The sequence below is a fragment of the Stenella coeruleoalba genome (genome assembly GCF_951394435.1).
Source record: "Stenella coeruleoalba genome assembly, chromosome: 16".
Lineage (NCBI taxonomy): Eukaryota > Metazoa > Chordata > Mammalia > Artiodactyla > Delphinidae > Stenella > Stenella coeruleoalba.
In genome coordinates this window covers 47,891,497-47,917,524 of record NC_137162.1, presented here as the reverse complement: position 1 = coordinate 47,917,524, position 26,028 = coordinate 47,891,497, and the positions used below count along the sequence as shown (strand labels likewise).

Here is a 26,028-nt window from a genome sequence, read left to right as displayed (position 1 = left end):
GATGGTAGATGCTGTTGCATTAAAGATGTTTGTAATTCATTGTGTTCATTGACCAGAGTATATTAGATTAACAAAATAGCCATGACAAGTAGTATTGATTTGGTAGATTGTTTTAGAAAATATTTGTTGGATGCTTCTATAGTTTATAGGTTAATGTTTTTATTAGAATGGGGTAACATTAACCAGTGTGGGCTTGTTACAATTATGGTTCCCGATATAACTGTCAGTAGAATGATAATAAAAACAATATGGTTTATTATTCCAGGAAGGATATAAAACAACATTTTGGGGGTATGGGCCTAATATCTTACTTTTGGTCCTTACTGTAGCATGTGGTGTAATGTGGTAGCATGGAGAATGTAAAACTCTTAAGAGTAGGTTCAATTCCTACTATTCTAGGAATAAGAGGGTTTAAGCCTATATTATTTATTCTATCAAAGTAACTATTTTGTCAGACATATTTATGTTTGTGGCGAGATGCCTGATGTGATTACAGATTGTGAAACCTCTCAGATACACAGAGCTAATGTTAGTGGTAAAAAAAAAAACTTTTATATAGAGATGTGTAAGCTGATCATATCAAAATTGTGGGTAGGATGCTCGAATTCCTAGAAAGCAGATTGTGAGGAGTGTTTTAATGATGAGGCTGGCTGTATATAATTCTGGCACGTAGTGGTTGTAAAATGCTCCTGTAGGTAGGATTGTCGTGAACATGTTTATTATGATATTGACATATTCTCTAGGAAGAACAGGGTGAATGTGCCTGTGTTTTCTCCATTGAAGCCAAATACACGTTTTGATTGTACGTTTGCAAAATCAAATGGCGCTTCATTGGATTTCTGCTAGAATAATCAAATTATGGGTAGGGGTCAGGATGGGAAAATTAGTCAGAGGTGTTTTTTGTGCGATTACTGTTGATAGTGTAAATGATCCACTTACCAGCAGGACTGATACGAGAATAATTGCTAATGTTACTTCATATGAGATTGTGCTACTGCCTGCAGAGCTCTAATTAGTTCATATTTTGAATCTGAAGCTCATCCAGGTCAGAGGATGGAATAAATGGCTAGGCTTGATACAGCTAATATAAATAGTATGCCTAGGTTTATAGTAATTGGTGGAGAAGTTATGGGAAGAGGAATTCATACTGTGAGAGCCAGGGCTAAGGCTAGCACTGGTGCAGTAATAAATACATAAACTGATGATCTTGACGGTCATAGTGGAGCTTTAATAAAGGATTTGACTGCATCAGCAATGGGTTGTAATAACCCACAGGGGCTGACCATGTTTGGCGCTTTCTGGATTTGCATACAGCCTAGGATTTTCCGTTCAGTTAATGTAAGGAATGCTACAGCGAGTAAAATTGGGTAATTAGTGAAAGAATGTTGATTATAAACATATTCTTAGGAAGAGGACTTGAACCTCTGTGGATAAAGGTTTAAGTTTCACGCAGTTGCCGGGCTCTGCAAACCCTGACAAACCTTGCCTACAGTAGGGTATGTATAAATTAATTGAATGTAGATTATATCACCATTTAGTTCAAATACATTTTGTAAAGTAGGCCTTCTTTCTCTGGTCCTTTCTTATTGGGAGAAATCTATAGTAGATAGAAACCGACCAGGATTATTCCAGTCTGAACTCAGATCATGTAGGACTTTAACTGTTGAACAAAGAGACCATTAATAGCAGTTAAACCATTGCAATGTCCTGATCCAGCACCAAGGTCGTAAACCCTGTGGTTGATATGAACTCTAGAATAGGATTGCACAGTTATCCCTAGGATAACTTGTTCTGTTGATCAGTGTTTTAGAACAATAGGCAATAAAGCATTCTGACTAGTTGGTCTAAATTTTAACCACTAGGAGGTTATTTTATTCTCCAGGGACACCCCAACCAAAATTGTTAATCCATTTAAAGCTATGTTATCCTTTAAAAGGTCAGTTGTTTATATTTTTGGATTAATGAATTAATTTAAGCTCCATAGAGTCCTCCCATCTTATATTATTCCCGCCTCTTCACAGGAAGGTTAATTTCACGGATTGAGACAGTAAAAGCGTTTTATGACCAGTCACGCAAGTCCTTATTTAGAGAACAAATGACTATGCTACCTTTCCACACTCAGGATACCACAGCCCTTATTAAACAGATGTCACTAGGCAGGAAGTGCCTCTAATACCGCAAGTGCTAGAGGTGATGTTTTTTATAAGCAGGCAGGGTTTGTGATTCCCAAGTTCCCTTTACTTCTTATAATCTTTTCGTAAATGCATACTTGTGTTGGGTCAACAGTGTTTGAATAGGTTAAGTATTAGTTTAGGTTTACTTTGTTGTTACCTATCAGTGGGTTATCTGTTCTGATATAAGCTTATGCAAGGAGAAATATTTCTTGTTACATTAAGAGTATTGTTTCTATTAATGAATAGATTAGTCCAGTATAAAATTAGGAGTTGCTCTATTTACTATTAATATTAAGATGAATGTGTGTGATTGACCTTGAATGCTTTCTTAATTGGCTGCTTTTAAGCCAACTATGGTATTGTTTATGCTTATGGTCTAGAGAAGGTTGTACCCTTTATCTAGAAAGCTGCAGTGTTTTAGAATGACACTTAAAATTAGAGTAAAAGTCTTTTTCTAAAAAAATATTTAAAGTTGAACTAAAATTCCTTTCTGGACAACCAGCTGTCACCAGGCCTGTTAGGCTCGTCACCTCTACTCACACGTCTTCTCACTAGTTTGCCATTTAGATGAGTTTGTTCTTGTAAACTGTTCCTAAGTAGCTCATCCGGTATCAGGGAATTTAACTTAAGTTCTCTGTAAAGTTTTCTAGTTAAATCAGTATGAAAAAACTAAAAGGGGTAAGTTTTTGGTACTTTTCATGCTTCTTTCATCATTCCCTTATGGTACTTTATCCATATCAACAGGTTTAAATTTCTATCTTCATACATTAGATGTTGACTGAATGTTTTATTTAGTTTACTTATGATAGTTGAATTTGGTGGGAAGTTTGAACTAGTTTTAGTAAAAAGTGTTCATGCAGTATGAAATGTCCTGGGTGTAAACTAGGTGCTTTTCTTTAAGCTGCACTTTGATTCATCCAAGCACTTTGCAGTCTGCTCACCTTCCAGTATGCTTACAGTTTATCTCCTGTTTTATGTTTGGTACTTGGTAATAGGTTATGAAAGATTATCTGTATCTGAGGAGAGTGATGGGCAATGTGTGTGCGCTTCACGGCTTGGCCTGATTCAATTAAGCACTATGTTCTTAATTTACTACTAAGTCCTCCATTGGTTTTTTTATTTCATAGAAATAAAAAAGGTTCCCCCATAGGCTTCACCTTGACCTGTCGTTTTTGTCTGATAATTATGCTTACTATTGTTCTTTACCAGGGTTTTCTGAGGATGGTGGTATATAGGGCTGGTGAGGTTTATCAGAGTTTATCAATTATAGAACAGGTTCCTCTGGAGGGGTGTGAAGCACTACCAAGTTCGACTTTTAGGATTATGCTAGTAATCTTCTGGTAATTTTGTTACAATTACTTTGATATAGGGCTAAGCATTGTGGGACATCTAATTCCAGTTTGGATCTCAGCTGTCATGTAATCAGAAATGTTAAAGCACTTTGATAGCTTATTTTTATTTTAGCTATGGCTTTGTACAGCTTAGCTAGGGCTTTATCTGGTGGTAATTTTTAACACGCTTTATGCTGGATTTCTTAATAAATATGGGTTAATCTTATGACCAGGGTGGCTGATGCAAAATTTACCAACCCTAATTCTTTTTTTAAAATATAAATTTATTCATTTTATTTATTCATTTTTGGCTGCGTTGGGTCTTAGCTGCTGTGCGCGGGCTTTCTCTAGTTGTGGCGAGGGAGCTACTCTTTGTTGCGGTGTGCGGGCTTCTCATCGTGGTGGCTTCTATTGTTGCGGAACACGGGCTCTAGGTGTGTGGACTTGAGTAGCTGTGGCTCACTGGCTCTAGAGCGCAGGCTCAGTAGTTGTGGCAACCGACTCAGTTGCTCTGTGGCGTGTGGGATCTTCCCGGACCAGGGCTCAAACCCAAGTTCCCAGCATTGGCAGGCGGATTAACCACTGCGCCACCAAGGAAGCCCCCTAATTCTTAGCAGAACTTAAGCTTTCTTTTATGGCTTAATTTTTAATCACTGCCATTTCCCACGGGGGCGAAGTTAAGCAAGGTCTGAGCTACTTTTTAGTGTGCTGGAGGCCTGCTCCCTTTAATCTTTTGATTCAGAGGGCATTCTCAATGGATGCAGACTTGCATGTGTAATTTTATTAGAAATTGGTAGGCTGGGACCACACCTATGAATTTATGGAGTTGGCAAATTCATCTAGGCATTTACAGAACCTGACTTTACTTATTAAGCTACATCAACAGGTTGAGGAGGACTTTGTACGTATAAGATTTATGTATTTATGTGATATATTGGCATTCAGTGTAGTAGTTTGGGTTGTGTTACAATTAGTGTTGAAATATTTAATATTTTTTCTTTTAAAGATTATTAAATGTACTTTTTTTTAAGGTACATGGCAGAACTAGGGAGGCATCTTTCTTTGTAAGACTACTATAAGTAATTGATTGGTATTATTAGGAGGCTACTTTGTAGTTATACTAACTTTGGATTGGTGAAGGACAGTAGGTTGTTAGATGAGTTACCCAGCTCTTACGTAGTTCTGTGCTTCGCCTTGTTTGGGGGGTTCGGCAGGGCCACGATGGCCTACAAAATATGAGATTTAGTGTTAGGTAGAAGCGTTTGATTAAGGAAGCTGTTTACCTGATAAACGTGCATATGTATGTGTCTAAATGCTCTGTCTGGTGATTGTGGACTCAGGAACACATTATAGTTGATTATGCTGGTAAATAACATTCAACTTAAGCTCAGTTACAAGTTGCTTGACTGTGTTAAGGCCTCTGATGGCACAGCTGAGTCACAGCATCCCCCAGAATTAAATGATACCAAATGCATGAAACCAGTTATGTGTGAGCATAAGCTGGTTTGATAGTCCAGCCAGATGTCTTATTTAAAGGGAAAGAGTGGGCAGTTTTAGGTGTGATGGCCCCAACGTAAGAACCAGATGCCAGATATAATTCATTTCTAGAAATCCCTGTGGTTCTTGGGCCCAGAACGAGGAGAGAGGCATGTTTCAGTGGGTTGATGGTGTATCAAGGCTTTTGGTTAAGCTCTGGTTATTGGTTATGATAAGCATGTTGCCTGGAAATGTTTGGACATAATGTGGTATGTACAACTAATAAACATGTCTTATATAATAACGATCACTTCAATTACCCCTTTGAATATTTCATAGGGACTGGAATCTAATATGGATTGAAATGTTTAATGTGTCCTATAGTATCAGTAGGCTGATGTACATGCTTATAGACATGGGGTAGATAATTAATACATGATTACAGGATCATGTATTATGGTAAGGTGTATGTATCAAACTTATTTATGTGGAAGAGCGTGTATGTACAAAGTACATAGTAATGTCAGCTTTTATGATGTCATTTTTTAATACTTACACAATACTTAAAGATAGTGTTAATGTCCCGTAAGCAAATTGTTCAGGGAATTCTTTAAGTAGAATTTCAGCTTTGGGAGCTGAAGGTGGAGCTGGAGCTTCTTGAGTCTTAGGCGGATAAGTTGTTCTCCTTTTCTGATTTACAAAACCAAGACTTTTCTTTTTAAGAGATTATTTTCAATAATACTTGTTATTGGTATAAGGACAAAAATGAAAAGAAAGTATAGAATAGATGCTAGTTCAGGTTTGTGCAGCCAGAAAAGGAAACCGAAGCTGAGACCGACGCAGCCCAAGGTTTATTCTGTGGCCAAGGAATGAAGAAGCGAGATCTTAGTTCACAGATCAACTTCTCACCCACGGGGGTGAGACGGATTCGATTTTAAAGAGTGAAGAGTGAAGGGAGGAGGAGTGAGGCTAACGACGGGGAGACAGATGCATTAGTCTACTGGGGAAGGGGCAGCTTTTTCCTGGATATGGGGTGCACCCCCTTCTATCCTTTGGTCCCCATCTTCCAGGCATGGCCACCAGTACGTGTGTCATCCAGTAGCTGATGTGGTAAAATCAGCGTGTGATGAGACTGAGGGTCTGTTGCAGGTGAGATTCGTTGCCACCTTGGTTCCAGCTGTTTCTATCTGGTTTTTTTTTTTTTTTTGTCGCTCTGTATAGCTTCCTCCTTTTGTCTGCAGATCCTGTGACTTAAAGATACATGTTTATTCCTGTTCGGGGGTGGGGAGGGGCGGGTTGGTGGGTTTTGCGTAAAGACCTGGCACAGCTCTGGCAACAAAATCCCTCCTTTCCTTGTCACTGTTCCTCATTCTTGAGGGGCGCTGAAGGTCAAAGTTCTGCCTTCTGAAGCCACTTCTCGCTGAATATGGGGGCAGATTTTCCCTGGATTAGAGGAGTAGAAGTGTTCCTAAGTAGCCGGAAATATGTCTGCTGCTCACCAGGCCGCAGTCCCAGTTGCTCGTACCCTTGTGTTAGTATCATCTGCAGTCTGATGGCTTCAGTCCATTCACTAAGGAAGTTGACGAGGCAGTGAAGGAGGCGAGGCCCCAAAATGAGCAGGAGGATAACAGCAGTTACTGGACCGACAGGTGGAGGAGACCAGGTTAAACCGGGAGGCTCTGTGTGACCATATTCCAATGCAGCTTGGATCTGGACCTTGTGTGTTCTATCTGTGTAGCCTTTGAGGTTGCTCGTATATCTCTTTAATGTTTACCTCAATCTGACCAGAGTTACTGACATACCAGCAACAGGCTTTATTTGTAACTGCACATACTCCCCTTTTCTCAGCCAGGAGATAATTAAGCACTTGCCTGTTGTTAAGAACATCTGCTAGTGAGTCTAGGGAAGTACGGAGGCCTTGTAAGGCATCCCCCATATTTTTAGATAAGTCCTTAAGGGCCAGCGTTGAGATTGTGTAGAGTGGTTTCATGCTATGTGAAACCTCCACAGGAAGCCACCAGTGTGAGGGCAATCTATGCTTCTGCCAGAATGAGATCTATCGCCCTTTTATCTCAGGGTGGGGTGATATCATGAATGGTTATACCTAGGTTCCTGGAACACAGCTGGCCTAGCATGCACTGTGCACAAATTGGGGACTACCTAAACAAGGGTAGCCTAGAGCCCACCCTGGAGAAGGGTAGGAGTTAGGGTTGTTCTTATGGGGCAATTGGTTTACTCTCAGGCCACAAAGGAAGAGGTACCCAGGGGGACTGCATGCCTGGTGCACTTCTGAGGAGTTGAACCACCTCCATAAGTGGCTAGCCAAGACGGGGTGCCCTTGCAGTGTGGGGAGAGAGGCCCACCTGCACAGCAGGGGTCACTGGGGTATTCTTGACTAGTGGTTTTCCCCCAGGCCTCAGGAGGGCCATATACTAAACACCAGACAACCAGTGTCTTCCCTCCCCAAAGAGTACATTTCCCATCTGGTCCTTGTGTGTATTCATGGAGTCAGCGTGGAGGGCACCAGTAGGAGAAATTTCCATAGAAGTCAATCCCGGGGCACTTAATTGTGGGGCAATGGAAGAAGCACTGATCAGAGTGCAGATCAGCCACACGGTGTTACTGGAAGTTCCGCCCTTTGGTGGAGGCTGTTGATAGGGGCAGTGGCAGCAAGACCGGTAGACAGATGGCACTGTAGCGTGAGTGCTCTGTACTCCTTAGAGGTGTTGATGCGAGGGGTGAGCTCCAAGCAGGAAAGCTGTGTTAGGGATGACATATGAACTTCAAGAGGGGTAGGATTAGCAGACCTGTTAAGCAAGGTGAGAGTGAGGCTGTCATTCGTAGGAGTAAAATGTGATAGCTTTAATCCATAGGCATCACCTTGTGGGTGGGGGTGACAGACCAGCACTGGGATGGTTTTGTCCACGGGCTGTGAGCCTCAAGAAATTTACTACTGCACTGAATTCGCATTCCGCGTGGATACTTATGAGGCAGAGCAGAGAAGGAAAGGAAGAACAGACAGTAATGGCCACTCATGCTGCCACCTGTATTAATATCCCCTATATCCAGCATGGACAGAGATGTTTGCCAGAGGAAGGGGTTTCACAGAACAGCAGAGCCAAGTAAGACAAGGGCAACTACTCAGCCTGTCTGTCCCATTACTTATTGGTAAATTCGTCCTTTTGAAAAGTAACTTAAGGTCTGTGACAGGTTCACAGATATATTGAATGGGTGCCCCAGTAACTTCCTCAGGCACAGGTCTATGCCCTGTAATTGTAAGGCAGAATGAGTGGTCACTGTTACTAGATAAGGTCCTATCCGCTTGGGGTCTAACTGGTCTTGTGGATTTCCAGCCTTCCAGGTTTTCAAATAAAGCCAATCCCCAGGGGAGAAAGGATGTAAAACCATGTCAGAAAGGGAAGGCAGCTCTGGATTCCTGCAGGCATGTAAATCTCTGATTACTTCCCCTCCCTGTAAGGTATATTTCCATCGGTCCATAGCCCTAAGTTTGGTCTTGGAGCTGGGTCCTTCAGCAATGGGCCTCCCATGCATAGGCTCCTAAGGATTCAACCTGAGCTTTCCTTTAGGGGCTACTTGCATTCTCAAAAGTGCTACAGGGAGAAGCAAGATCCAGGGTTGATGAGTGTCTTGACAAAGTTTGGTTAAGTTTCTTTTGAGGATTTGATTTCTTCTACTTTTCCTAGGGACTGTGGTCTCCAAGTGGAGTATAAACCCCATGTATACCTAGAGCTTAGACTCCCTTAGTAATTCGGGAAAGGCAGGCCCACTGTCACTCTGGATGGACTTATGGAGCCCAAACCGAGGGATTATTTCCTTAAGTAGGGTCTTAGAGACCTCCAAGGCAGTCTCAGTTTGGGGGCGGGGGGAATGCCTCCATCCACCGGGAGGTGTCACTAAAACCCAGCAAATGTCTAAAAGTTCCTTGTGCCCAGGGCCTGACTGTAAAATCACTTTGCCAGTCTTGACCTGGATATGTGCCTCTAAACTGGGTGGGGGGTCACTCCATTGACCTTGGGGTTGGGGCAGGGGAGTGTTGGGCTTATTCCAGAGGCAGATAGGGCAAGCTTCAACCACCTGTTTAAGGAGATTATGGACACTGGGAGTAGTCATGCATTTGATGAACCACTGATATAGGGCCTCCTGCCTGTAATGTGTGCTCTGGTGAGCTTGCCTGGTGGCCTGCAGGGTAACAGCTGATGGGAGGAACCGCTGCCCATGACCATTAACCATCCATCCCAGATATTCTGGGCTTTTAAAATAGCCCCATCTCAAAGCCTTTTCCCTTTCTTCTGGGGTACATATGGGAGTGTAGGAGTTAAGGTCTGGGTGAGCTGGTAGGAGTGGCATTTGAAGTCCGTCCCCATCCTCAGCTACTTGTTTAGCTGCCATGTCTGCTCTGTTAACTCTTTTTTTTTTGCTTCTCCCTTTAGTTGGCCTCTGCAGTGAATAACTGCTACCTCCTTTGGCAGGAGTATAGCCTCCAGCAGCTGCATAATTTCCCTCCATTCTTTTTTTTTTATTGGAGTATAATTGCTTTACAATGTTGTGCTATACAATGATGTGAATCATCTATATGTATACATATATCCCCTTCCTCTTGGACCTCCCAATCCCGCACTTCTAGGTCATCACAGAGAACCGAGCTGAGCTTCCTGTGCTTTATAGCAGGTTCACACTAGCTATTTTACAGGTAGTGTATCATGTCAATCCTAATCTCCCAATTCATCCCACCCTCCTTCCCCCCCCCCCCATGTCCACATTATTCATTCTCTACGTCTGTGTCTCTGTTCCTACCACGGAAATAGGTTCATCTGTACCCTTTTGCTAGATCCCACATACACACGTTAATACACAGTATTTGTTTTTGTCTTTCTGACTTACTTCACTCTGTATGACAGATTCTAGGTCCATCTGCCTCAATACAAATAACTCAATTTCGTTCCATTTTATGGCTGAGTAATATTCCATTGTAGATATATACCAAATCTTCTTTATCCATTCATCTGCTGTTGGACATTCAGGTTGTTTCCATGTGCTGGCTGTTGTAAAGAGTGCTGCAATGAACACTGGGGTACACGTGTCCTTTTGATTACGGTCTTCTCAGTATATATGCCCACTAGTGGGATTGCTAGGTCATATAGTAGTTCTATTTTTAGTTTTTTAAGGAACCTCCATACTCTTTCTCCATAGTGGTGGTCTCAATTTATATTCGCACCAACAGTGCAAGAGGGTTCCCTTTTCTCCACACCCTCTCCGGCATTTACTGTTTGTAGATTTTTTGATGATGGCCATTTTGACCGATGTGAGGTGATACCTCATGTAGTTTTGATTTGCATTTCTCTAATGATTAGTGATGTTGAGCACCTTTTCATGTGCCTCTTGGCCACCTGTATGTCTTCTTTGGTGAAATGTCTATTTAGATCTTCCACCCATTTTTTGATTGGGTTGTTCTTTTGATATTGAGCTGCATGAGCTGTTTGTATATTTTGGAGATTAATCCCTGGTCGGTTGCTTCATTTGCCTATATTTTCTCCCATTCTGAGGGCTGTTTTTTGTTTTGTTTATAATTTCCTTTGCTGTGCAAAAGCTTTTAAGTTTAGGTAACGCATTTGTCTTTGTTTTTATTTTCATTACTCTAGGAGGTGGGTCAAAAAAGATTTTGCTGTGGTTTATGTCAAAGAGTGTTCTTCCTATGTTTTCCTCTAAGAGTTTATAGTGTCTGGTCTTACATTTAGGTCTCTAATCCATTTTGAGTTTATTTTTGTGTATGGTGTTAGGGAGTGTTCTAATTTCATTCTTTTCCATGTAGCTATCTAGTTTTCCCAACACCACTTATTGAAGAGGCTGTCTTTTCTCCATTGTATATTCTTGCCTCCTTTGTCATAGATTAGGTGACCATAGGTGCTTGGGTTTATCTCTGGGCTTTCTCTCCTATACCACTGATCTATATTTCTGTTTTTGTGCCAGTACCATACTGTCTTCACTACTGTAGCTCCGTAGTACAGTCTGAAGTCAGGGAGCCTGATTCCTCCAGCTCCGCTTTTCTTTCTCAAGATTGCTCTGGCTATTCGGGGTCTTTTGTGTTTCCATACAAATTATAAAAGTTTTTGTTTTAATTTGGTGAAGAATGCCATTGGTAATTTAATAGGGATTGCATTGAATCTGTAGATTGCTTTTGGTAGTCATTTTCACAGTACTGATTCTTCCAATCCAAGAACATGGTATATCTCTCCATCTGTTTGTATCATCTTTAATTTAGAGTTTTCTGCATGCAGGTCTTTGGCCTCCTTAGGTATTTTATTCTTTTTGTTGCAATAGTAAATGGGAGTGTTTCCTTAATTTCTCTTTATGATCTTTTGTTCTTAGTGCATAGGAATGCAAGAGATTTCTGTGCATTAATTTTGTATCCTACAACTTTACCAAATTCATTAGTTTTCTCGTAGCCTCTTTAGGATTCTCTATAGTATAGTACAGTACCATGTCATCTGCAAACAGTGACAGTTTTACTTCTTTTCCAATTTGGATTCCTCATTTCTTTTTCTTCTCTGATTGCCGTGGCTAGGACTTTTGAATATGAGTGGCGATAGTGGACATCCTTGTCTTGTAGCTGATCGTAGTGGAAATGCTTTCACTTTTTTACCTTTGAGAATGATGTTTGCTGTGGGTTTATCATATATGGCCTTTATTATGTTGAGGTAGGTTCCCTCTATGCCCACTTTCTGGAGAGTTTTTATCATAAACGGGTGTTGAATTTTGTCAAAAGCTTTTTCTGCATCTATTGAGATGATCATATGGTTTTTATTCTTTAATGTGTTAATATGGTGTATCACATTGATTTGTGTATATTGAAGAATCCTTGCATCTCTGGGATAAATCCCACTTGACCATGGTGTATGATCCTTTTAATGTGCTGTTGGATTCTGTTTGCTAGTATTTTGCTGAGGATTTTTGTGTCTGTTCATCAGTGATATTGCTGTAATTTTCTTTATGATATCTTTGGTGTTGGTATGAGGGTGATGGTGGCCTCGTAGAACGAGTTTGGGAATGTTACTCCCTCTGCAATTTTTTGGAAGAATTTGAGAAGGATAGGTGTTAGCTCTTCTCTAAATGTTTGACAGAATTCACCTGTGAAGCCATCTGGTCCTGGAATTTTGTTTGTTGGAAGATTTTTAATTACACTTTCAATTTTATTACTTGTGATTTGTCTGTTTATATTTTCTATTTCTTCCTGGCTCTGTCTTAGAAAGTTGTACCTTCCTAAGAATTTGTCCATTTTTTCCAGGTTGTCCATTTTATTGGCATATAGTTCTTTGTAGTAGTCTCTTATGATCCTTGTATTTCTGCAGTGTCTGTTGTAACTTCTCCTTTTTCGTTTCTAATTTTATTCATTTGAGTCCTCTCCCTTTTCTTCTTGATGAGTCTAGCTAATGGTTTATCAATTTTGTTTACCTTCCTAAAGAACCAACTTTTAGTTTTTTTGACCTTTGCTATTATTTTCTTCCTTTCTGTTTCATTTATTTCTGCTCTGATCTTTATGATTTCTTTCCTTCTACTGACTTTGGGTTTTCTTCTTCTTCTCTGGTTGCTTTAGGTATAAGGTTAGATTGTTTGAGATTTTTCTTGTTTCTTGAGGTGAGACTAAATTGCTATAAACTTCCCTCCTAGAACTGCTTTTGCTGTGTCCTATAGGTTTTGGGTTGTCATACTTTGTCATTTATTTCTATGTATTTTTTATTTCCTCTTTGATTTCTTGAGCGATCTCTTGGTTATTTAGCAGTGCAGTGTTTAGCCTCCATGTGTGTGTGTTTAATTTTTTTCCTGTAATTGATTTCTAATCTCATAGTGCTGTGGTTGGAAAATATACTTGATACATTTTCAGTTTTCTTAAATTTACCAAGGCTTGATTTGTGACCCAAGATGTGATCTATCCTGGAGAACATTCCGTGAGCACTTGAGAAAAAAAGTTCCACTTTTGGGTGGAAGGTCCTGTAAATTATCCATTAAATCTATCTGGTCTGTTGTGTCATTTAAAGCTTGTGTTTCCTTATTTTCTGTATGGATGATCTATTAGTGTAAGTGGGGTGTTAGAAGTCCCCCACTATTATTGTGGTACTGTCAATTTCCCCTTTTATGGCTATAAGCACTTGCCTTATGTATTGAGGTGCTCCTATGTTGGATGCATAAATATTTATAATTGCTTTATTTTCCTCTTGGATTGATCCCTTGAGCATTATGTAGTGTCCTTCCTTATCTCTTGTAACCGTCTTTATTTTAAAATCGCTTTCATCTGATATGAGTACTGCTACTCCAGCTTTCTTGTGATTTCAATTTGCATGGCATATCTCTTTCCATCCCCTCAACTTTCAGTCTGCATGTGTCCCTAGGTGTGAGGTGAGTTTCTTGTAGACAACATATATATGGGTCCTGTTTTTGTATCCATTCAGCCAGTCTGTGTCTTTTGGTTGGAGCATTTAATCCATTTACATTTAAGGTAATTATTGATATGTATGTTCGTATTACCATTTTCTTAATTGTTTTGGATTTTTGTGGGTCTTTTTCTTTTGTGTTTCCTGCCTAGAGCTGATCCTTTAGCATTTGTTGTAAAGCTGGTTTGGTGGTGGTGAATTCTCGTAGCTTTTGCTTGTCTGTAAAGCTTTTGATTTCTCCGTCGAATCTGGATGAGAGCCTTGCTGGGTAGAGTAATCTTGGTTGTAAGTTTTTCCCTTTCATGGCTTTAAATACATCCTGCCACTCCCTCTGGCCTGCATTTTCTGCTGAGAAATCAGCTGATAACCTTATGCAAATTCCCTTGTATGTTATTTTTTTCTTTTCCCTTGCTGCTTTTAATATTTTTTCTTTGAATTTAATTTTTGTTAGTTTGATTAATATCTCGTTTGTTTGTTCTTTAGTTCTTCTAGGTCTTTGTTAAAGACCTTGATCTGTGCCTCCATTCTATTTCTGAGATTTTGGATCATCTTTACTATCATTACTCTGAATTCTTTTTCAGGTAGGTTACCTTGCTCCTTCATCTGTAACATAGTTTGTTGTCTCTTTTTTTGATGGGTGGGACTGCGTTCCTGTTTTACTGTTTGTTCGGCCTGAGGCTTCCAGCACTGGAGTTTGCAGGCAGTTGGGTAGAGCTGGGTCTTGGTGCTGAGATGAGGACCCTCTGGGAGATCTCACTCTGATTAATATTCCCTGGGGTCTGAGGTTCTCTGGTAGTCAAGCAGTTTGGACTCTGTGCTCTTACCACAGCAGCTCAGGCCCGACTTCTGGCCTGGGAACCAAGATCTCACAAGCTGCACAGCAAAAGAAAAGAAAAAAAGGCGCAGTACAATAACAAAGAATAAAAAATATATTAAGAAAAATAAAAATATAATTGAAACAACTACAACTAGGCAAAACAGAACCACAACATAAAAAAAGACATAAAAAATTAGAAAAAATATAAATGAATCAACTAGAAGGTGAAACAACCACAACCTGAAAGAAGAAAAAAAAAAGAAAAATGCCAGACAAGGCCTTGGCTGTGGAGGCAGAGTTTAGACAGGGAGTGGAACTTAGGCAGCAGCAGGCTTTAGTGGGGGCAGCAGGGCCTAGGCTCAGGTCCTTGTAGCTGGAAAAAGCCTTGGGGGTGGGACCTAGGCAGGGAAAAGCAGCATGGCCTGAGGGGTGCCTTGCACTGTGGAGTTTGGAGATAAAGGGGTGTGTGGGCAGGGTTGGAGGGGGTCTTAGGGTGCTGGGTGGGGCTTAGGCTTTGTGCAGCAGGAAGGAGACTCTGAGGGTGGAGCATTAGTCCTGGGAGCCCAAGAGGGCAGGGGAAGCACTTGTTGCTCCCTTCCATTCCTCTGCTCTCCTGAGGGTCTCCCCTGTCACTGCTGAACCCCTAATGTGGGTGGGCCCCAGTGGGTGTAGAAACTCCTCCCCTTCCCCAGCTGCCTCTCAGAGGCACCTGTCCCCTCAGTCTGGTCTTTACTTTTGCTCCCCCTTCCCTCCCTCCCACTCCCTCAAGACCCACATGGCTGAAGGGGGCCTTGGTGGGCAGAGGGTCAGGCCTGGGATCTCAGCAGGCTCCCTGGGGCCCAAGTGGGTAGGGGAAATGCTGGCTGTGCTCCCTTCTGATCCTCTGCCCTCCCAACAGTCCCCCTTCTTCCCCCTTGGGGCATGGGAGCCCCTCCCCTACCCCAGCTGCCTCTCAGGGGTGCTGGTTCTGCTCCCCACCACCTCTCCCCCTTCTTCCCCACAAATCCTAAGCAGTTGCTTAGGACATCCGAGGGGGTTTTCCTTCAGTCCCTGGATGACTCCTTGAATCCTATTCTAATTTATGGGTTTCTTCGCAGCCTATTGAATGCCCTGAAGTATCAAGTCCCTGAACTGTGTGAGGTGCTGCTGACCGTTTTCCTCTTAATGGTTCCACCCCTAGAGTCCATGTCAGGAATGGCCTGGATTCAAGTCTGGTATAGAGTGTGTCCTGCATTATTTTGGTCTTATCAGCTTCCTCCTTTTCATTAGTTATAATCAGTGCCTTTTCTTCCCCAGAGACTAAGATGTTCAGGAGGGTTTGGACACTCACCCAAGTGGGGAAAGGACTGTGGAATATTCCTCAGACTAAATTGGGCAGGGAGGCCAAATGCCCCTTTGGCGTGTGTCCAGTTCTCCATTTGCTCAGCTACAAGGACCCAAGGACTTTGGACGATTTGGGGGTCCTTTTCTTGTTTTCCCAGTAGGCAAGGTGATTTTCCTGAAATCTGGCAGAAACATTTGTAAAGAGTTTGTGTCTGAGAAGGGATCCCTAGGGATCTGCAGTGGAGGGTAGTGGGGAGAGACCTGTCCAACAGAGACATGTACCCTGCCCCGGGATGGCAAATTGGGATACAACAGACCAACACCAAGGATGTGCTCTTGGGTTTTTGATTACATCCTGAAGGTGGGAATGCAGCAGGGGTTCTGGGGGCTGTGAGCATTCACAGTTGCCTACTTACATTTTTTTCAGTCAGCAGGATGCCTAGTGCTCATCTACCCTGCTCTGTGACAGACTTATCCTTTCGTGGAAGTCTTCCAGTGGTAAGTGCCCCAGTGACCTTTAAAAATGCTCAGCGTGTGCCCACATTTGCAGCAAGGGGTTTCAAGAGCATTAGGACAGACAACAGAGACTGAAGCTTCAATCGTATAAAGAACAGACTAGGACGTACAACACACACAGAAAACAAAGAGATATTCTTACCATGTGGTGGCCTCTCGTCCAGTCTAGTCCCCTTTTGGGGAACCAGTTCAACGAGACAGCCAATTGTTCAATCTCACTCACTAGTAGAGGACTGGCTATATTTAGACAACTATGTAGCTGTATGGATCCCAAGGAGGGGTCCATACAACTTAATTTGGCAAAAAAAGCAGTGTACACATTCAATGTAATCCCTCCAATATTCAAACTGCATTTCTCATGGAAACAGAACAAACAATCCTACCAATTGTATGGAACAACAAAGAACCCTGAATAGCCTAAGTGAGCCTAAGAGAAAAACACAGCTGGAAGCATCTCCCTCCGTGACTTCCTACTACACTATGAAGCTATAGTAACTAAAACAGTGTAGTTCTGGCACAAAAACAGGTGTATGGGCCGGAGGAACCGAAACCCATTTGTACGTCATCAGTTAATTCATGACAAAGGAGCCAAGAACACAAGACAGGGAAAGGACAGTCCCCTCAATAAATGGTGCCAAGAAAGCTCTACACCAAACATCAAAGAACACCAGACACTGTCAACACCACACACAAAACTAATATCCACAATTTTCCACATCAAGCCCTTCCTCTGCTGGGTCCTCTGAAAATGGACACCCCCCCCCCCCCCCCCGCCCCACCGCTTAGCAGTAAAGCACACACAGGAGGTTTCTCCCCACCTTTTCCTCACCTTTTCGTCCCATGGTGGTGCCTCCTGGCAGTTCCTGAAGACATCTGGTTCCTGCCTGCATGGACTCAACAGTGTTGTCCCAATGCTGAAACCATGGCGGATCCTGAAGAGACTGAACTTCAATCAGCAGCATGAGAAGCCAAGTTCCTTCACAAGCCAAGTTCATCAGTGGAGCACATATGCACCTCAAGGATCAGCAAGGTGGGCGTACCACCTCCTGCTGGTCAACTGGGAAGTGCAGGTCACAACCTCTCAGTTCAGTGGAGCCCATGCTCCAAGCTGGCAAGCCTGCAGAAACCACTAAATTTGGAAATTCAAACTGAAATGGAGCCAAATATCCCATGACTTCTCCAAAAAGAGTTACAGAATAATTGGAAACCATATGCAATCAAAAGAATGTAGACACAAACTTTACAGCCTACACCAAAACTCACTCAAAATTGTCCACAGACAAATTTAAAATGGAAAACTATAAAAACTGTAGATGAAAACACAGAAGCAAATCTACATTACCTTGGATTTGGTGATGGATTTTAACACAAAACCTCAAAAGCCTATCCACAAAAGAAATAAAATGAACATGGACTTTAAAAATTTAAAACATTAGACTCCATGAAATACCTTATTCAGAAAACCAAAAGACATGCCACAAACTGAAAGAAAAATTATTTGCAACATGATAAAAGATTTGTACTCAAATTACACCAAGAAATCTAGAACAAACCTCCTTAAAAATGGGTGAAGATTAGAACAGACACCTGGCCAAAGAAGATTATACAGACAGTAAATAAGCATACAAGAATATGCCCAACATCATATACCATTAGGGAATTACAAATGGAAACAGAGATAGCACTGCACACCTATTAGAATTAATAAACTCCAAAAAAAAGCCACTACTGATTGATGGGAGGTGAACAGGAACTCTCCTCTACTGCTGGTGAAATGCATATACAGCTACTTTAAAAGATATTTTGGAAGTTTTTTCCAAAGCTAAATAAGACTCACCTCAGGATCCAACATCCTGCCTCCAGTATTTAGACAACTGCTTTTCAGAACTATGTCCAAACGCAAACAAGGATGTAATTAAGCACAGCACTTCTACTCATAATGGCTATAAACTTAAAGAAACCAGGATGTTCTTCAGCAGAAGAATGCATAAGCAAATTGGGGTACCTCCATTTCAAGGGGAGCGGAATATGCCACCCCAATATGCCTCTTGGCATAAGGATTATTTTGAGCTGATTATTTTTTGTTTTTTTTTTAAAAAGAAGACAACATGAGAATCTCTGAAAACCAAGTCAAGATTGCCCTTTTGTGAGGGAAATATATATATTTATAAGGGAAATCTCCATTTGAAAGGTTATCTCCCTTTCCATTGCAAGGAATAGGAAGGATGACTAAATCTCAAGAAACTCTACCAATGGAGAAAGCTACTACTTAAATCTGCACAACACCCATACCCTTCCTTTCTTTTGTCTTTAGATGAAGATGGTATTTAAGGTGATGGTTTGGGACATTTCAGGGCATTACTCAGTGTTCCTGAGTATCTCCCTTGCATATAGGAGGTACATATGTTATTAAACTTCTGATTATTTGTCTCCAGTTCATCTGCCTTTCATTTTTTATGGGGGGTAAGGAGGGGACCTCAATGAAGAACAAAGAAGGGTAGAGGGAAAATTATTTTTCCTTCCATATATGCAATGGTATAGCAAAGGAGTGAACCATCAACCCATGCAAAAACATAGATGAACCTTACATGTATATTGCTAAGTAGAAGAATCCAGTCTGAAGTGCTAAACACTGTATGACCCCATTTATGACATTCGGAAACAGGTAAAACAGACGGTAAACAGGTTATGGGTGGGGGACTGAAATATTCCATACAATACTTCAGTGATGAATACCTGCCACTATGCATTTGTCTAAACCCAGAAACTTTTACAGCCCAACAAATAAATCATAATGTATTCAATTTTAGTTATTTAGCATATGGGAGTGCCACAGGATGCATTACAGAATTTAACAAAAACTGATTTAGTAATGTATGAGAAAACCTCACTGTTGGTAGTGGGACAAAAGGTGCTGACCTTAGTAATTCTGGAAGTAAATGGAATCTCTAGACTAAATGCAAAATGTACTGTACCCAAACAGTGGACTCAAAGTTCTTTCCCTGCAGGCAGGAGCTAAGAATGTTGAAGCCACTGTATCTGTAATCTGGAATGGAACAAGCAATGAATTCAAAAAATGACAGATGGTGGAAGCCAGGTTTCTAACCATTGGAATAGGAAGCTACAGATAAGCAAAGGGAGAAGGTTACAATATCCATGTAATAATGGATCAGGGTGATGACATCTATATAAATTCATCTTTAGTTTAACATGGATACAGACAGTTCCACATAGAAATCTTTATAATTAGGTGTATATGCACAGGTTGGAATACATGCATATATATTTCAGTGCATTATCAGCTGAGTACATTTAGCTTTCAAACGTGTTTTTAATACCATCCTCTAATTAAAGGTATCAGGGCTCTTTGAAGAAATGGCTGCTACTAGGACTCAGTAAATATATGAGCCAGGATAATCTTAAAGTATCAAAGTAAAGAAGTACCAGCAGGGGGCTGGGGGGACGGACGACTCACAAGATGTTTTCATTTGACATAATTCCATGAGACAGTGGAGAAAGCTCTCAACAGTCAAAGCAAGAATGAACTAAGCACCCAAATACTGTACTGTACTGCTGAATTATAACCACAAGTGTAAAAACTATTCAGGTGTCCACACTAGTAAAATGACTACAAACACTTTTTACGAACTGTGTTGAATAGAAATGTCCTATGCAGAAGAATTCCAAATAACTGATGTAGACACACAGCCATCCATCCATCGAGGAGGGTAACCCTCTTCTGAAGTGTGGGTTCTTCCTAAATAAGATACACAGCATGGACATGGGAAAAATAACTTCACAGCAGGGAAAACTGACAAACAGGACCTCAGCCACGTGACCAAAGTTAACATGAATGGTGATAAGTTGCCTTGAGAGCCTGTTCCTTTGACCTAAAATGATGAGAACGCACTTGACCTAAAATGATGAGAACGCAGTTGACCTCTGTGATTTGCTTCCTCAAAACCCATAAACCCAGTCTTATCATGACAGAAAAACACCACGTAAATCCCAACATGGGACAGTCTACAAAATACCTGACGAGTCCTCCTCCACAAAGAACAAGGAGAGTCTGAGAAACTGTCAAAGGCCAGACAGACATGATGACTACATGTTATGTGGTGCCCTGGATGGGATCTGGGACAGAAAAAGGAAAAACAAAGGGAATTAGAATAAAATATGGACTTCAGTTAATATATAAAAAGGTATCAAAATGTGTTCATTCATTGTGACAATTCTGTAGGAAGCTAGAAGGAAGGAAAAATTAAAAGTCAAATAAGAGAAAGCTATTGTATCAAACTGGAAATGTAGAGGAAATGGGTGATTTTGTAATAAAAACACATTAACAAAATGCCCCTAAAATAAGGCAAATACAAACAGACCAATTAGCCACCCAGGGACCCCTTTCCGCTGCTGGTTCTCCTCTCATTACTCTGGGGTTTCCCTCTTCTAGACAGGGAAGGAACAAGAACAGAGATGCCCAGCAGCTCCCCTAAGATCTGACCCCACCCAGTGTTGCCACCTCTGCCCACCATGACCCCCCAGGTGAGGACACCCTGCCAAAGGGAGCCTCAGGGATTATTGGTTCTGATGTGTCAGCAAGGAATTTTTTGATTCCAAGGGACTGGACACACTTACTGACAGGAAATAAGTTAATAAATTTAATAAATTTCTTAATGATAGAAAATAATATACTTGCAAGAGGCAGTTATAGGAGTGGTTTTGAGCCTGGTGAGACAAGCTCACACTCTCACAGTATGACCTGGTCCCTTTCTCTTACTAAGTGACTTTGTGGTGGCCCCATCCACAGGCACAGTCTCTCTGCATCAGGAGCCTTCAGCAACTGCAGGCTAACACCCACTCATGTCCATCCTACTGCGAAGGGTCTCTCCTTCTTTAGGTTCCATGAAAAGTCATGGCTTTAAATACCTTTGCTCTGGCTTAGGTCATGGTCTCATGCTTGAACCCACCAGAGTGCCAAGAGGATGGAACATGGGATTGGCTAGAGGTGGATCATATGTCCATCTTCAAGGGGGGGTGGAACATGGGATCAATCCTCTGCAAATGTGTGGACCGGAAGCAGGCAAGATGTAATTCCCAAAAGCTGAGATGTTGAGAATAAATGCTGGGTTGCGGAAAGCAGCAGATACCACGTTACTGACAGCCTACTGCATAGCTGTGTATCTGAAGCCCAAGGAAGGACGGGATTCACTTAGGGTCAGGGGCTGTGGCCACTCATCCAATCCTGTCCTCCCAGTTTGGCAAGAAGCTCTTCCATTTGCTGAAAAAGCAACTTTGTTGCTGGTGGTAAACTCAGGGTTCCTGGTTTGGGCATCCGGTCCTCACATTTTAAAGACTGGCCAAGAATAGCCTGTGTGCCCTCAGAAGGCACACAGACCTCATTCCTGGCCCTGGGGGGTGGGAGCCATGCCTACCCCTTGGCCACATTACTCACTCACCCACAAGGAACAAATTTGCTCATTTTCCAGTCTCTTCTCTCTATGAAGAGCAGAGACCAACTACTAGAGTTGCAGTAGTTGAAATGAAACAGAGGGAGTCTCGTGGATTATTTTATACCATGATAACACAGTTGGTGTCTTTCCAGAGACCACAGGGTATGGGCCAGGGATGCACATATCTCCCCAAGGCCATATGGCCACAACATGAAACTGCCTGCTAGGAGGCCCAGATGCTTCCATACCTTTGATTCTCAATGAACATGAATGTCAATCTTTGTTACAACCAGAAGGTCAAAGAATTTCAGGGCCACAGTCTGTTCATTATTGTCATGACCAGGGCCAAGCTCAACATTTGGAGGGTTATTACTTGTCTTGGCAGGCTAAGAGGCTGTAAGGGAAGAGATATTTGTCTCAATGACATGGATGTTGGGAACTGAAACATCCCAAGGAACTGTCTAGGCTGCCCAGGTAGTTGTTCAATTACCCAGCAGCACAATCAGTAACTGGCCACAGGGGGCTTGAGGGGCCAAGGCTGACCTGAGCTGGAAGACCATGGATGTCTGCCTGGATGCTCAGAGGCCAAGGGCTGTTCTGAGTCCTGTTTCTACACCCATGCAGATGGAACAAAGAACACATCCAGTCCCAGGAGGGCCCCACCAGACCTCAAGAAGGCAGCACCTGGGGGCTGGCAGCTCAATGCACCCACTCCTGTATAAAATCCACACGTCGGGGCTTCCCTGGTGGTGCAGTGGTTGGGAATCCGCCCGCCGATGCAGGGGACACGGGTTCAAGCCCTGGTCTGGGAAGATCTCACATGCTGCGGAGCAACTGAGCCCATGCGCCACAACTACCAAGCCTGCGTTCTAGAGCCCGTGTGCCACAACTACTGAGCCTGCATGCCACAACTACTGAGCCTGCGTGCCACAACTACGGAAGCCCATGTGCCTAGAGCCCATGCTCCACAACAAGAGAAGTCACCACAATGAGAAGCCCGTGCACCACAACAAAGAGTAGCCCCCGCTCGCTGCAACTAGAGAAAGCCCGTGTGCAGCATCGAAGACCCAACACAGCCAAAAAAAAAAAAAAAAAAAAAAAAAAAAAATCCACACGTGTCTACTGAGTACCCTGCATGTCAGGGCTCTGCTGGACGTGGGGCTGCCCTGACAGAGTGGGGCCTGCATCACCCTTCCCAGGTGGGAGCGTGGAGGGAAACCCTGCATGACCTCTGAGACCCTAAGAACACTTGGCTGAGGTTGAGTTCAGTTTGGAACAGTGAGTGGCCAGAGCAGACATTTCATTCATCTTCTATCAGAGCCCAGAACAGGAGAAGGAGAAAAGCAATGGCCTAGCTCAACCCTGACCCCTAATCCTGACACTGACCCTAACCCTAAACTCTGACCCTGACCCTAAACCCTGACCTAACCTTAGCTCTAGCCTATACCCTAAACCTGTACCTTACCCTAACCCATATTCATACCCATATCCTACCTGTACCCTAATTCTAACCCATACCCTAACACCCATACTCCAACACAGAACCCTAAGGCCAAAGACCCTGAGACCAAAACCATAAACCTTAACCAATAAACAAAACCATAACCATAATCAAACCGTAATGCTTATTAATTAACCATATGCATAAGTAAGTCATAACCATAAAAATTAGATCGCAACAGCAAACATAAACCACGACCCAACTTGGCCCCCACACCAGTCTCAGCCCTAATGCTAACCCTCCAAACCACTAACACCAAACCAAATGAATAAAAATCACACAAATACATCATAAAAAAGAAAACAACAGCAGTATACCTTATAAATAGGAATGTAAGAATCCTCCACAAATAAGAGCATGAAACCAACTGAACATGAAACGGATGATGCCACAAGCAAATGTCTCTACACCAGAAAGGTCAGGTTGTTCAACATTAAAACTAAGCAATGTATTAAACCACAATAAAGGTGTGAAGTAAAAACACATGATCATATCAATTATTACAGAAAAAGCTATAATCAAAATCCAGTGCTATTTCATGATACAAACACTCAAGAAAGTAGGAATAAAAGGAAATTTGTTCAATATGGAAAAGAGTAGTATACAAAGCCACAGGAAACATCATGCTCAAGTTAAAGATTTATTCTTGAAATCAGAAACAAGGCCAGGAAGCTGGCCTTCACCACTGTTACTCAATAGTGTACTAGAGGTTCTACCCAGTCTTGAGGAAACAAATAAAAGGCACCCACGTGTCAATGGAAAAATTAAAACTGTGTCTATGCACACAACACAGACTATATCATCTTATAAATAAAACTTCCTTTATCAACAAAAAGTTATTTGAGCTAGTCAACTAATTCGGCAAAATTACAGGAAAACTATCAGGCTCGGAGTCTGACGTGGCTGACTATAGGGAGCTCCGCAACCCATTGGTACCGAACCACTCCCCTCAAAAATGATCCAATTGATGTTCAAACTGACAGGCTCCTGGATTAGAACTCACCTTTAAATGGTAGCAATAAAAAAAGCTTGGTGGGGAGTTGCCCTAAACCCAATCCTAACTTGCAAAAGAAGGAAAGCTGAAGCTGAAGGTTTGAGGCCATCAATCTTGTGACATATCTTACATGAAAAACATTAGCAAACTAGACAAGAAAAGGATTACTGACCAAAACTGAAGGAAAACGGCTAACAGGACTTATGTGAGATTGATTCATTATAAAGAACTGGCTGACTGGCTCATGCAACTGCAGAGGCCAACAAATCTGAAGATCTGTAAGAACGGGCCATCTAGGATTGGTTCAAGGTGGCAGAGTAGAAGGACGCGCTCTCACTCCCTCTTGCGAGAGCACCGGAATCACAACTAACTGCTGAACGATCATCGACAGGAAGACACTGGAACTCACCAAAAAAGATACCCCACATCCAAAGACAAAGGAGAAGCCACAATGAGATGGCAGGAGGGGCGCAATCACAATAAAATCAAATCCCATAACTGCTGGGTGGGTGACTCACAAACTGGAGAACACTTATACCACAGAAATCCACCCACTGGAGGGAAGGTTCTGAGCCCCATGTCACACTTCCCAACCTGGGGATCTGGCAACAGGAGGAGGAATTCCTAGAGAATCAGACTTTGAAGGCTACTGGGATTTGATTGCAGAACTTCAACAGGACTGGGGGAAGCAGAGACTCCAATCTTGGAGGGCACACACAAAGTAGTGTGTGCACTGGGACTCAGGGGAAGGAGCAGTGACCCCATAGGAGACTGAACCACACCTACCAACTAGTGTTGGAGGGTCTCCTGCAGAGGTGGGGGGTGGCTGTGGCTCACCGTGAGGACAAGGACACCGGCAGCAGAAGTTCTGGGAAGTACTCTTTGGCGTGAGTCCTCCCAGAGTCTGCCATTAGCCCCACCAAAGACCCTGGTAAGGCTCCAGTGTTGGGTCACCTCAGGCCAAACAGCCAACAGAGAGGGAACCTAGCCCCATCCATTAGCAGACAAGCAGATTAAAGTTATACTGAGCTCTGCCCACCAAAGTAACACTCAGCTCTACCTACCACCAGTCTCTCCCATCAGGAACGTGCACAAGCCCCTTAGATAACCTCATCCACCAGAGGGCAGACAGCAGAAGCAAGAAGAATTACAATCCTGAAGCCTGTGGACCAAAAACCACATTCACAGAAAGACAGACAAGATGAAAAGGCAGAGGGCTATGCACCAGATGAAGGAACAAGATAAAACCGGAGAAAAACTAAATGAAGTGGAGATAGGCAAACTTCCAGAAAAAGAATTCAGAATAATGATAGTGGGCTTCCCTGGTGGCGCAGTGGTTCAGAGTCCACCTGCCAATGCAGGGGGACATGGGTTCGTGCCCCGGTTGGGGAAGATCCCACATGCCGCGGAGTGGCTGGGCCCGTAAGCCATGGCCGCTGAGCCCGCGCATCCGGAGCCTGTGCTCTGCAACGGGAGAGGCCACAACAGTGAGAAGCCCGCGTACCAAAAAAAAAAGAAAAAGAAAGAATAATGATAGTGAAGATGATCCAGGACCTAGGAAAAGGAATGGAGGCCAAGATCAAGAAGATGCAAGAAGTGTTTAACAAAGATCTAAGAATTAAAGAACAGACAAACAGAGAAGAACAACACAGTAACTGAAATGAAAAATACACTAGAAGGCATCAATAGCAGAATAACTGAGGCAGAAGAACAGATAAGTGACCTGGAACACAGAATGGTGGAATTCACTGCTGCAGAACAGAATAAAGAAAAAAGAATGAAAAGAAATGAAGACAGCTTAAGAGACCTATGGGACATTAAATGCAACAACATTTGCGTTATAGGGGTCCCTATAGGGAAGGAGAAGAGAGAGAGAAAGGACCTGAAAAATATTTGAAGAGATTATAGTCGAAAACTTCCCTAACATGGGAAAGGAAATAGTTAATCAAGTCCAGGAAGTGGACAGTCCCAGGCAGGATAAACCCAAGGAGAAACATGC

The 26,028-nt window shown here is 42.4% G+C and overlaps 1 long non-coding RNA gene across 8 annotated transcripts in view; it reads right to left on the bottom strand.

Annotated features, from left to right (window-relative positions):
• LOC307175076 overlaps positions 1-26,028 on the bottom strand; it is a 100,779-nt gene that overhangs the window by 6,220 nt on the left and 68,531 nt on the right. For 6 of the 8 annotated variants that reach the window (XR_013824248.1, XR_013824249.1, XR_013824250.1 and 3 more), the window contains exons 6-7: positions 16,914-20,218; positions 9,761-14,301 (exon numbers count right to left, since the gene is read on the bottom strand). This is a non-coding gene — a long non-coding RNA (uncharacterized lncRNA). Of the gene's footprint in view, positions 1-4,630; positions 4,732-5,524; positions 7,789-9,760; positions 14,302-16,913; positions 20,219-26,028 lie in introns of those variants that run through there. The other 2 variants (XR_013824247.1, XR_013824246.1) reach the window with 2 other exon arrangements.